Raw genomic sequence first — 15000 nt, forward strand, 5'->3', positions numbered from 1 at the left:
GCAGAGGAGAGGAATGTTCCCCCAGGCGTGTTCATGTAAGTTTATTGCTGTGTACTGCGGGTGGTCTGCCTACAAAGAGGAATGGAGGGAAAAGGAAGTGTGGATTTTGACAATCCTTTGTGTACGCCGTTCAGTTTTAGTCGGTAGGCTGTTTTCACAGTGTTACTGAACTCTGTTGTTTTTCCGAGACTACCCTAGACTGGTTCGTTGTAATAACTTTTTGAGCATGTAAGTTGACGTTCGTGGAATTAGATTTTCACAACACGCTACATTACACGTCACTTTTTGACCTCGGCCTTTGAAAGGAAATGTCTCGCGTCTCCTGTGTGCTGCACAGTTATGTTGTCCTGGTATTAAGTTCCAATATGATAATCTCTGTTGGTGAAAATTAATAGAGATACTTTGCCACCATCGATTTCACGTAATATAAATAAGTGTAAAATGATATATTCCAGGAAAAAATATTTATTTCTATTTCTTATTCTCGTATTGATAAAAAAAATTGTAATGTGTTTCAAGAAGAAGAGATGTAGGAAAGAAATTTGACAATAATTTAACTTTGAAACCTCACATTATAAGAATCGGTAATTCTGCTTAAAAATCACTAGTTTTTGTAATTATAAACTCGAAATTATTCACCCAACCTTTTGTTTCTATTTTATATATAATCGATTAGTCAGAAGCAAGTTAGAATATGCTGCATTAATTTGGAATCCTCGTTGCAAGAACATGTTAATTCAATTGAGTTGATACAGAATAAATTTCTTAAATTCATACATTTTAAAACATTTAAAGTACCTTGTCCAGTTCAATTTCCAACTAGATTATGGAGATACATTTTCGGATTGAATACTTCCAACGACAGAATATGAATATATTGTAAATTAAAAGAATTGAAAGTGTTTTACGAATTGGTTCTGAAATTCCGGCCGTAAACATTTCAACTCTTCCGTAAAACCTCACTTTCAGTCTTTGTAACTTAAATGACTATTAACTTGTTTTATTTTAATTTAAATTAACTTATTTTATTTAAATTTATTTTATTTTAATTTGATTTATTTCATTTTTATTTATCTTATTGTATTTTTAATTTAGTTTAATTTATTTAAATTTATTTTATTTTTATTTATTTTTATTTACTTTATTTTAACTTAACTTAATTTGATCTATTTTAATTTAATCTATTTTAGCTTAATCTAATTTATTTTATGTTAATTTAATTTATTTCATTTTAATTTATTTTATTTTAATTTATTTAATTATTTTATTTTATTTCAACTTATTTTAATTTGCTTCATTTTCATTTAATTTATTTTATTGTAATTCAATTTATTTTCACTTGATTTATTTTATTTTATTTATTTTAATTTATTCCACTTTAATTTATTTATTATATTTTAATGTAATTTTATTTTATTTTATTATAATTTATTTTAATTTATTTAAATTTAATATATTTTTATTTATTTATTTTAATTTAATTTAACTTAAATAATTTATACTTTTTTAGGTCTTACTGGATAATTTCTTCTAAAAGCCCTAAAAATAGGTACTTTCATTCGGTGAACTGTTGACAATATGGAAACTCTTGCGATAACCTATATGAATAAGACTATTATGCAAATATATTAATAAGTAACTTATTATGTACAGAAACAGATTATATTGTAAATTGAAATACATTATTTTAATACTTACATTTTAGCACGGCCATCACGCAATATCATGGCCCACTGAATTCTTAAGGAAACGATGAAATGATTTTAAAATTTGAACATCAGGTGCAATTAGATATTAAACAAATGCACATAAGCTGCGACAACAAAGATGGTGTTGGGTGCAACTAGAGTCCCTCGAGAACAATTGAATGTAAGACTTGAAACAATGAGCACACTTCTTCTGATTGATTGGATCCAACCTTGACTTTCATTAAGATACAGTTAATAAATTTAGGTACACATATGTACTCAGAAATAAATTTTGTCGATGAAATAATAAATCTCTCATTATCAGTAGTGTCTAGACTCTAGTTTCCCTTTATAATGAGAGGTGAGACATTGTTTTATCTCTGATTCCATCAACAATTAAAACATGCAATGATTTGATAGGACTGAAAATGGAAAAACATAATATCCTACGAGAAGTAAAACCATAGACCTGTGTATTGTATGGAGCAAGAAAGGTGATAGGAACAAATAAAAGAAGAAACAGAGAAGTCCAGAAATTAACAAAGAAAGGAGTCATGGAAGGATAAGTAGAAAGATAAAAATGAAATCATGAAAAAATATTAAGAAAATAATAAATATTGAATTAAAAGAAATAGAGAAGAAAACTCGAGGGCAGAAGAGTAGGGAAGAACGCATAACGGGAATACGCACCACTGCGGTATAATTTTCCCAGGACGCATAATATATGACGTATATTAGCAGCTATAATAATATACGTATTTTAAGACCATCAATATGCTGTACTGTTTCGCTATATTTTCAGTGTGATTTTTGTTGGTTTGTATACATATTTAACATGCTTTTAAATACACCGTATATCAGCGAAAAAATTTGTCTCCAGGATTATTTACATTCGAGTGTAATAATAATAATAATAATAATAATAATAATAATGGTTTATTTTAACTGGCAAAGTTAAGGCCATTCGGCCTTCTCTTCCACTCAACCAGTATGATAGAAAATTACTACAATGCTATGAATATAACATAATTAATACAATACAATACAATTCAAAGCAATACAATACTACAATACAAGACAATATAATACATAATTAATATAATTACAATGACAATTCTTTTCATCTTCACAACACCAATAAAATAATTATGTAGTAGTAATAATAATAATAATAATAATAATAATAATAATAATAATAATAATAATAATAATAATAATAATAGTAATGATAGTCATACCTAAATTAAATTAAATTATTAAATTCGATCACAAATATAACTTCAATTTGATTGCGCCCGTAAGAAATCGTTTAGCGTTTTCTTGAAAGTGGTTATTGTCTGGCAGCCCCTAATCTTCTGAGGTAGAGAATTCCATTCACGGGGGACTGAGACAGTAAAAGTGGATGAATAGTGGGATGTTCTATGGGCAGGAATTGCTAGGATTTGGCTCTCCTGTGACCTGGTGTTTAGATTGTGATTGGAGGGTAAGTAGTTAAACCGGGAACGAAGATAATTTGGAATAGAAGTGTGGAGAACTCGAAACAGAAGAGAGAGCGAATGAAGTGTTCTACGGTTACTAAGTTGCAGCCAGGATAAAGATTTGAACGAGAGTGTAATGTGGTCAAATTTGTGAGCATTACTGATGAATCTGACACTCATATTGTGCACACGCTGCAGCTTGATCGAAAGGTCAGTTGTCAAGTCTGTATTACGTCGCAATAGTCAAACTGTGGTAGTACGAGGGTTTGCACTAAAGTCTGTTTTAATTCTGGCGGGAGGAAGTTTCTGAATGGGTTAAGAGAATGCATGGTATAGCACACTCTCTTGGATATTTCCTTTATTTGGCAATCGCAATTTAAATTTTCGTCCAAGAAAATGCCGAGCTTTCTGACGACGGAATGGTACGGAATAGTGGCATTATTTACTGTAATAATTGGGATATATCTGTTGTTCATTGTGTTCAGTAGTCTCTTATGTCCAATTATTATAGCTTGTGTAAGTTTTTAGTTGCAGATTCCTGCAGACAATTTTGAGTGTATGTCTTACAGAGTGGAATTTAGGGGTTGTCTCGGTTCTCACGGGTTCCACTTTTCTCAAGGTACTTATTGATTTTAGTCATTGAATATCCTTCTCTGTCTTACATCCACCCTTCTCTTCCCTACCATCTCAGCTCGCCCGTATAGAAGAAGCTCTTGAAGAGATGGATGAATATAAGCAGTGATTTCATCGAATTGTTATTCCTCCAAGAGTCGTTAATAAATGTGCATTCGTCGTTTATCCTGACTACAATGTGTCCAGCAAATTATGTATAAATTCTATATTCAAAGTTGTATGCTGAAATGCTCAAATTTGTCGTAACTTTCTGTGAAAAGTGAAAGACTAAACAAAACTGCATAAACCAAAAATTAAACGTAAAAATTCAATTTAAAATTAATAAATTGGAAAGTTGTATATTATTATACAGATCTACGGTCTTAATAACAAAAACTATTACATACGTCGTGTATAACAATGCCAACTGTTACACAGCTACGTCATAGTTTCGTCATTATTTTATTACGAAAGGTAACAGAATAACTGAGATTTCCTATTGCATCCGATAGTGTGCGCTAGTGTGCCGTGTTAAGTATCGATACAACTGGGTCTGATCGATTACCATGCTATATTTTGATCAAAGCTGTCAAGGTACGCATACGAGTTAGCGCGGGAAACTTTCTTTCTGGAAGACTTAAGAATGAGGATGCTGCTACCAGCCACGGAGAGCTACAAGAAAGTAGTGGAAGAAAGAAGACAGAAACGGAAGGAGATCACAGAGGATTTCTACTCAACGAATGCAATGATAAAGCCAGACTGGACGAATGCCGGCTACGACACAAGATGGCTGACCACAGACTAGAGACGCACGGATATCATCACAGAATGTGTGCAACGAAGAGATACTACTCCGCAAGCGAAATGTGTATCTGTGAACTGTGCGGGGTCCAATGCGGGAGATATCACATTCTCGAGTGTAGAAAGCGTGTGAAATCTATCAGGGAAACAGTACAGGAGATAGTATAACCGTATCTATGCACAGTGTGCGCAGTCCCAAACTATTATTATATTTTGATCAAAGAGTACAGCTACAGCAATATTATTCTAATTATTCTGTGTTCTTCTGTGGTTACAAGGCAACTATTACCATAAATGACAATCGATACGAAGAGCTTTGGAGGGATGGCTTTTTTTTTCTCTGTATACAACGCTTAAACAGAGGGTTTCATGTGTATAACTACTGCAAAGTAGTTCCCATGTATAGTTAAACGCTGTTTATATATCCATCCATCGCTTGTGCATGGTTTATTTGTAACGTTTCAAGTCCCAAATCTGCATAATTATTTTGTCGTATAAAAATTATACCCGGTTTATTAGTAAGACCGTTAAAGTATACATAAGCTTTTCTGTGCCCAATTTTAATGCGAAAGTTTTAAGCTTGGTTTGGAAAATGTTATGTAAATTTCAACCTCTTCTGAAGTAGATTATGCAACATAAAACACTTAACACTGGAAACTCAATTTCAATTTTGTGACAACAACCTTATAAATATAACAAAAAATACAGTTTGCTTTTTGCGTGAAGTAAAGGAGAAGAAGAAAAAAGGTAGTAGTGATGGTGGTGGTGGTGGTAGTATGTAGTGGTGATGGTAGTGATTTTAGTCATGGTGGTGATGATTGTAGTGGTGGTGATGGTGGTGGTAGTGATTGCGGTGGTGGTGGTGGTAGTAGTAGTGGCAGTAGGAGCAGTGATTGTAGTAGTAGTAGTAGTAGTAGTAGTGATTGTAGTAGTAGTAGTAGTGATTGTAGTAGTAGTAGTGATTGTAGTAGTAGTAGTGGTGGTGATTGTAGTAGTAGTAGTAGTGGTGGTGATTGTAGTAGTAGTAGTAGTGGTGGTGATTGTAGTAGTAGTAGTAGTGGTGGTGATTGTAGTAGTAGTAGTAGTAGTAGTGGTGGTGATTGTAGTAGTAGTAGTAGTAGTAGTGGTGGTGATTGTAGTAGTAGTAGTAGTAGTAGTAGTAGTAATAGTAGTGATTGTAGTAGTAGTAGTGATTGTAGTAGTAGTAGCAGTAGTAGTGGTGATTGTAGTAGTAGCAGTAGTAGTAGTGATTGTAGTAGTAGTAGTAGTAGTAATAGTAGTAGTAGTGATTGTATTAGTAGTAGTAGTAGTAGTAGTAGTAGTGATTGTAGTAGTAGTAGTGATTGTAGTAGTAGTAGTGATTGTAGTAGTAGTAGTGATTGTAGTAGTAGTAGTAGCAGCAGCAGTGATTATAGTAGTAGTAGCAGTGATTATAGTAGTAGTAGTAGTAGTAGTAGTAGTGATAGTAATAGTTTGATTGCGGTAGTAGTAATAGTTGTAGTGATTGCAGTAGTAGTAGTAGTAATAGTAGTGTACAATTATTTATATTCAGACAAATAACAATGAAATAGGCAAGAACCATTTTCACTGGATTCGAACCCACCACCTGAGCACTAAGGCAAAGTTACAGCTACGTGTCTTAGGATCGATATGCACTGATACCGAATTTTTACTTCAGTTCCCATCGAAATACTGGATGGGGCCCGCGAGCCCTGGAGTGAACACCAGTTGCTTCAACTAAAGCACACGTTGACCTTTAAACTACAATATAATATATTTGGGTTGTTACAGCGGGTGAATAGATCAGATCGTTCAGTACATTGCTACGGAATCAATATTCTTTATGAGAATAACCCTGTGTTTTCCGTTCACATTAACGAGGTTGAGCGCAAGAAATAAGATTCCCTCTTATTTTTATTCTGCGGAACGTGAAAGCAATCACCTCATTTGATGACGGTGCCTTCCACCGTAAACTTTATCGCAAATTACTGACGTACTTAGCTCAAACTCTAGCCAAAAAAGGGGAAAACAAATTGTTTTCCACACTTCTCGAGTCTCTTTTTTTATTTTATTTCTCCTCTAACAAGTGATAAAAAGGTTGTCCTCTTTTTAACGATTGCTGTAGACCTGACGACAATGAAGGGAACTCTAAACTGGAGCCGTAATTGTGCTACGTGGAGAGAATTTCTCTGTCAGTCTTGGATGTTACTGAGAATTCAAACATCTCTAATTATAAACCTTCTCTTTCTGTTAATTAAATTGGTTACTACACTTGTAAATTAGAGAGGAAAATTCTTTATAAATAACGCAGTAATTCAACGACTCTGTACTTTTAAGGACTGATTGAACACTGAATTTGATGCAAAAAAGATTGGAAGCTTGTTTCTATCTTTTCTAGTTACTTTAACATACCGGCCAGGGATGTCGAAACGCCTGGATTGCCTGCTCTCAAGAACCTCATAACATTTCCTTTAGAGCGATTATCGTACAGTGGAGTCCCTTTCTTTTTCATAAATGGAGATAAACTATTAGCCAATCAAAGGACATTTAATATGTTTGTACGTACTGTGTACTACATTATTGGTCGTCTTTGTCCTCCCCTACCTCGGGGATCCAACCTCTGTAAAGCAATAAACTCAGGGGCTCGTAGAATCAACAGGGTGAGTACAAAGGTTATTTACTGTTTTAATACTGCGTATTAATGAGGATCATGTATTTGTCTCTAAGAGTTGGAGGGACCACGCAGCAGATTGATTTCCTACAAATTTCAACTTAATTTTTTGTATGAGTAAATGTATTATGAAAGAGTATCAGTCTAAATGATTTAAAAATATTTTTGTCGTTAATGTTGAAACAATTATTTTAGGCCTATTTAGAGGAGTTACCACTGTAATTATTTATGCTTATATTTGTATGTGCTATTAAAAAAATTCTCCTTACATTTATGCTACAATAATTATTCTTATATAAGTTTATATTTTCATGTATAAGTTAAAATGAATTTTTTTCTTCTTCTTTACTGTATCTTTTGATGTCAACGTCAAGCATGAACAAAGCGATCGCCGTATCAGTAGGGGGCGTATGTTGATGAAAAGTCATCTTATTTTTCACATTAGGACGATGCCTATTAATATAGAAATCCTTTCCATGTTAATATTAACGTAAAAAAGTAATTTCTTATATTGCATTTTTTGACGTTTTTGAACTAAGAAGTTATTTTTATATTTTTTTCGGCATATTTTGGTCATTTTTAATACTTTGAAGAACGTTTAGATTATTTGGAATGCATTTTACTTTCTTTCTTACCGATAGGTCTGTTAAATCATTTTCTAACCAAATACATCAATAGTAATTACCTACTGAATAAGTGAATAACGGTGAAGTTTGAGTTTTATAGTTCGGAACAGACTCTAAAGTCCATCCCTCATTCCACTGAAGGCTTCACTTTACACAACAGAAGTGATATAAAACGATTGACAACAGCTTAGTTTAAGTGAGGGCTTTGACAGCTACTGTTCTTTTGTCGGTACGAGGTGTCTTTAGAATTTATGTTTGGAAGGGGGGAAACTTTCACCATGTCCTGGACAGGGCATTGTGTCTTCAACATAGTTTGGAAGGGATATCTACTATAGTAGACAGTATTTTTAACACATAGATTGCAAGAATGCAGGGTGCGCCCACAATTTGTTTTGTCATTCATACTCCCTCTTCTGGAAGATCTGGTAACAAAAGTGAAGCACGGAAGGAGGAGAGGGAGAATGAAGGCACTTTCATGGACCACCCCTGATTGAAACGCATTGTTTACGCTTAAAGCCTCTATTTTGTTGCATATTATTTTCTTTTATCGTAGCCAAATTCCAGGAAGTTGCCTCCTCTCTCCGAGATTTGCAGGGAAGTCATTGAAAGAAGATGCCTAATCTTTAAGAAGTTGTGGTGCGAGTACAGTGAATAATATTTAAATGTCATTGTCTTTTAATGTTATGTCATTTTTGCATTAGTTTAAGGCTTTTAATTATCATTTTAAGTAGATTTTTAGGTCATCAACATCCGCCCCCTACTTATCAGTAACGTATAGAGTCAGCTAGCTTTCCAAATTAGAACTTTCCGTAACAGAAGATTCCAACATAGGGACTCCACTGTGCTTTATCTTGCTTGTTGGATTTGTATTACTTTTAGTATGAGAACGCAGTGCAGGCGCTTTGACATCCCTGACATATCCAGAACATGATTCGTGAATTTTTCTGTTGTTTTTATTCTGATTTTTACACATATTCTCCAGTGGCGTAGCGTCAATGTAAGCTAAAAAGCTCAGCTTCCCCAGTTAATAATAATTTCATAATAAACCTTCAGTCTATGGACAACATTATTTATTAATTTTAATAGCATTTATATTTACGCGTTAAATATTGTGATGCGGCAGCTTGGGATGATTTTTTTGATGCAGCAGTAAACAAGAAGCCTTCACACACCAGCTTCCAAGCAGACTGGTTTCTTACACTCATTATTCTGTGTAACCCACCCCGCAGATTTTCCATCCCTTTCTAACTAAACTACCCTGGTCGCAAGGGTCTCTGGAAGCTAGCTTTGACATTGAAAATAAGTAGTTTCCGATTTATCCCTTTTCGTCAGTTGTGTTCAGTTGAAGTGTTAGTGTGCATCGTGGCTGATATAATAAATAATGAGTGAAATAACAGTTCCTGACACCAATTTACTTGAATTTTTTAGGACAATTCTATTATCAAGACTAACTTACGAACAAAAGTGTGATTTAAAAAACAAATGACCGACTCCCTTGCTGTCAATGAAGGGCACAACCAAAAGACAGACGCATACTTACGTAATGATACTAATACTGTATCTTTTGACCGTTAATATTGTGATTTCTCTAACTGTGACAGGGAGTGACCTAGTGTTATACTATACGTGTCTATTTGATGTGTAAATCGTGAAATCATATTTTACTACGTACCATTTAAGGTCATGCCTTATGGGTGTTACTTACGAGGTTCCAACCAATCTTCGACTGCTGACTTGACATTGACTTCTATTTATTTTAAGACTATATTTTTGTAATAAGTTTTCTCATATTGCATGAAAGACAACTTGAATTAGCTTCCCCTGCTCAAAATTTCATGCTGCGCCACTGATATTCTCTCTGAGTTTACAACATTTGACATTCCTGTTTTTCGTATGGCTTCACTCATTTTGTTAGGTTGGCATATAATTTTAGAAGAAATGGAGTCAGATTTGTGAACGGAAACTTATCTTGGGATATAAAATAATTCTTTCCTATTTATATGTAATCATCTTATAAACATTCTTCTAAAAGTAGAATAACTGTGTTGTAAAAATAATTCTGGTAGTTTAAGTAACGCAAGTGGACGAAGTACTTTCTACAGATACCGATACTGCGATATCATTTCCAAAATATTCTTTGACAAAGATAGGTAGTTATTGTAATATCCATGAGTAGGCTAATCTATGCGCTTGACTTACGAGGAAATGAATGTCCGACTGTGCCGGCAAACAGCGTACTTCCAGTCGCCACGCGCGACCTCACACTCGCGGATGAACATCTATTTGAAAGCACTGTATTTTATTGGTGCTGTTCTTGTGGATTACAGATATTGACATAAGGATAAGGAATTCTTATTCCGTAATTTCTCACCACTTAAAACTACTTACAATTACAAAGAAAGAATCAAATTAGTAGCTTTTGTCTTGTCACTATTATTGACATAAAAAACAACGTATTTAGGTACACAATTAAACATTTTATTGTTCTGCTATCCGACTCTGAAAGCTGTAGGCTACTATGAGACAAAAGGGACATAGACATATTCAAGCAACAAAAATGAAATTTCTTAGGTCGTTATTAGGATATACAAAACTTAGTAAGATCAGAAAGAAGACTTAAGAAACCAATTAAGCATATTTGCAATGAATGAGAAAATAGAACGGTACAAAAATAATTGGAAAGATCATCTTGAAATAACGGATAAATACAGGATGCTACAACTTATGTCCTCTTATAGACCTAAAGAACGAAGAGACCTACTGTAGGACGACCTAGACAAGGATGGAATTCATCCGTGACGGTCTAGGGCAGGTATGCTCATTCTCTGACTCCCGATTACGTTCTGTAATCACAACCTTCGAATGCAGAGCGTGCTGTTCCTCGTTCGAAGCTCGACGGATGACTGCGGAAGGCAGTTCAAGTACTTAGTAAACGTACGAACAGTGCGGGACAATGACACAGTCAAAACCTTCTGTAAGCAAACGATCATTCCGTACTGTGTTGGAGAGAGACTATTAATTGTTTTGCGTTCGGTAAAGTGTTTACTATATTGTAATGTACTGTCAGGAACACTACTGAGCAACATAAAATGACATTATACGCTCTGACACCCAGAACATGGCGAAGTGACAGGGAAGCTGTTTTCTGTAATATGTATTCACATACCAACGTTATTATTATTATTATTATTATTATTATTGTTATTATTATCATTATTATTATCATTAGAAGTAGTAGTAGTAGTATTACTATTGTTAGTTCTATTACAATTATTATTATTATTATTATTATTATTATTATTATTATTATTATTATTATTATTATTATTATTATTGTGATTTTATTCCAACAGAAATACATGCTATGATAAAATAATTTTTCAGAGGCACTAAAGTTTCAAGAATTGAAAGCACTTAATGAAAGGCCAAACATTGTAGAGAGTCGAAGAATTTAGAGTCTATGTTTAGGAGCAAGTTATGTAGTGTGTTGGGAATTAGCTAAGGCACTAAAACCCTTCACGGATGGTGAACTTGTAATGAGATGTATGGTGTCTGAACAAAATATAGTTAATTATATCTATGTACTGGAACAACTCAAATTTGAATTCACAGAACATAGATGTAGTGATTTTAGATGTATGGAGAGTGATATTAATCTTTTTGTTAATCCTTTGATCGTAAATTTAGTATAATCCGTGAGAGTGCAGTTCCAGGACGAGTTAATTGATTTACAAAGTAACGTAGAATTCAGAACTAGATGCAGAGAATATGACTTGACAAGCATAGAAGTATAAAAAAATTATCAAAACGAAATATCCCAAGATGAGCTTATTCTCTACAACTATGTTAGCTACCTTTGCCTCGACATACGTGTGCGAAGAATTATTTTAGAGAATGAAAGTTGCTAAATCCAAACATAGATCCCCATTAACAGATGAGCTTCTTCTGAGCCAGCTGCGCATTGAGTAAATTCGTTGCAAATAGATTTCAGATTACTTGCAGAAAAGAGTCCACATGTTGAACAGACCGCAATGTATGGTGGATTATGAAAATAACATTATCTATGATATAATAATATCATAACTATATTAAATATAATACACAATGTAATAACTGAATATTACAGTGTATACTCTTTCCTTTTTCAAATTCAGTTTATTATCCGTATTTTTGTAAGAGTGTGAGAGCGATGCCACGGCGGTGCTGCAATGTAGTTGCGGAGCCCAGTTCGTACACTGTGTGTGTTATGCAGTGCAGCATCATCCGTGTAATCGGAGCTTTTACAATTTTGAGCATACCTGGTCTAGGGCATTTCGTAACCGAATATTTCGTCACGGTTATATTTGTCACCTTTTTTCGTCATTAGTTTTTTGGTCATCATATATATTTTGTCATCATGTTTTTTTGTCACTGAAGAGATTTTGTCATAAGATATTTCGTCATCATATAATTTTGTCATCATTTTCTTATACTGAGGGGATTTCGTCACCAAAATAATAATTGTAATATATGTAGTTGTAAAATAGACGACGTAGCTTCCGCTGAAGTTCCAACTTTAGCTTTCTTTGCTTCGACACATTCCGCAGCTCCAATTCTGCACCAATTTGCTGAGTGGTTCGAATGCTCTGTAGGTTCTTTTATAATTAATGGTTTTCTTATATGAGGAAATAGTCATAAGTGAATTACAAATGTCGTGCTGATCACATCTCCATACAATCCCGGTCTTCGTAACTTTGTGCTTTGCATATATGTCCATTATAGATTTGTACTTATCTCTTGCTCACACACAAATTCCACAATTTGGGACATCTGGCGGAAATCTACGGCTGACCACTAGGATCCAGAATACAAGGCAGAGGTTAAATTAAAAATACAATATGATTGCGGAGAGAATACGGAACAATGATAAATTTAAAAATAAAGTACAATTTGATTTCGGAGAAACATGAGATGAAAATACATTGAAGAGTAATGAAATGAAGTAAAAGAAATTACGTAATATTATAAAAGTGATTGTGTAAAATGGATAATGAATCTCTCAATACCATTAGTAAATTTTGTTAATGTTCTCATTAGAAAATTTAAGAGAACGGAGAATGGTTTTGGTTAACTTAAATGAAGTTCCCCTAGCGCCAAAAAGAAGTCCTTTCACTTCCCATGTATTAATATTGATTTTGTGTCTCTCACTAAAGTGAGGAATACATGGGTTGTAAATATATTCATCGTTAACGTTATTGGCTTGTTGATCATCCTTCTCAAAACGGACAGTGGCGTCAAGAATGAGGCTTCTTTGATTCCGGCGATCGATGGTTATAATGTCTGCTCTTCTCGTTGACCCATTCTCAGCCAAGCAGTGCACTTCTTCGTAAACCTCCCACTTTGCCTTCCGAAGAGTGGTTGCGATGGAGCTTCTCACTTTATGGTGGCGATTGTTCTTCAGTAGTCTCCTTTAGGGCAATAACCCAAAACATGCCCAAGGGTTTCTACTTCGCTGCATCCTGGATGACAACAGTTTTGATCTTGAAGGGAACGACCTGGCACCGATCGTACTGCTGCGATGTTTGTGGACATCTTTATGGCATTACTTTTTACGAATCGAAATAATTCCGCCATACCTTAACTTGAAGATTTTGAAACCAATGAATCCTGTAACGAAGATTTCGAATAAAATAAAATCAATGTAAGTTATCCTTGCAAACGAAATGATCAATATGAACACAATGAAGTGGGAGGTTTTATATTACTTATCATTTTAATTATTTTATATATGTATCATCAAGGGAAGCGATATGAAGGGGGGAAATTGTGTTGGCGAATAGTGATGAGGAAATTAAATTGGTTACAAAATATGGTGGTGACAAAAGTGAATCAATGACAAAATGTTGCAGTGACAAAATTTAATGTGACGAAATCACTTCGTGACGAAAAATCAGTAACGGAAATTTCGGATCCCAATCCGTGAGAGGTAGAAGAAGCCCATTATTGACACTACATTTAAGTCGGATCGATCGATTTTGCAATAAACGCTGAAGATATTCAAAATGCTTGAATGTAATGTTGACCCTGTTCGTTTATGAAGCTTACAAAATATATAATTCGTGGATTCTCTCTATCTGTTGGGGAAGTAATCCTATGAAGTATTCAAAACGCTAGCCTGCCAATTACTTAGTGAGATAGACGGGTAAAAAAACTTAATTTAAAGTATCGAATCAGGTATAAAGTTTTAATTAATCTAAATGCTTTATCCATAAGGTGTTGACGTGTGTGTTGTGGCAATTAGAGCCCTGATTGTGTTTCAAGCGATCCCCTAACGTATTTGGTTCTGTGCGTGAGGGAGAGGCTAGCCACCTGTATAATAAAACTAAACGTAACTTCATGCAATTAAGCCGAGATATCTCACAGATGTATTTGCGAAGTGTTCTTTTCATTCATGACAGGCGGACGATTTAATTGGATTTACTGAGCATAGAGCTTTTTCATTACCTGTTTCCTCCTAAGCGTATAGACGCAGCTTTTATTTTATCGCGTTGTCAGTAAAGCTTTCAGCCCACTTTCCCTGCTAAAATCATATAGACCTACATAATTCACTATAATATTTAAATGTATGAATGTACCACTCTGTTACTCAAATTACAATTTTTTAAGATTTTACATTTTTAAGTTGAGATACTTTGATATTCAGTTAGAGAATACGCACTACACAAATGATTCTGTGAAGCACGACTAATAATAATAACAATAATAATAATAGTAATAATAGTAATCCTAATCCTGTTCCTAATTGGTGATTATCGTTTCCTTCCCCATAATACAACAAATAATCTCCTATTTGTGTTATGCCGTTCCCATCTAACCTAACCTCCTGTACTCCCACAATAGTATATTATGCAACGAGCCTATAATGGTAGTAATTAAGACGCGGGTATGTTTGTTTATGAAACGAGCGCAAGCGAGTTTCATAATTTTCATACGAGCGTCTTAATTACCATTATAGGCAAGTTTCACACGACTTTTTACGCTCGACCATATTTCTAACTTGAAATTATTCATAAGTATTCATGTTATGGTTATGTAAGTGAGGAGCGGAACTGACCTAAATTGTGAGATGTGCGCAGACGCGAAAG

General features: G+C 34.1%; 1 protein-coding gene across 1 annotated transcript in view; it reads left to right on the plus strand.

Moving 5' to 3' along the window:
* kek3 (kekkon 3) overlaps positions 1 to 15000 on the plus strand; it is a 630236-nt gene that overhangs the window by 58225 nt on the left and 557011 nt on the right. The window lies entirely within an intron of this gene.

This window comes from Periplaneta americana, chromosome 7 (genome assembly GCF_040183065.1).
Source record: "Periplaneta americana isolate PAMFEO1 chromosome 7, P.americana_PAMFEO1_priV1, whole genome shotgun sequence".
Classification (NCBI taxonomy): Eukaryota; Metazoa; Arthropoda; class Insecta; order Blattodea; family Blattidae; genus Periplaneta; species Periplaneta americana.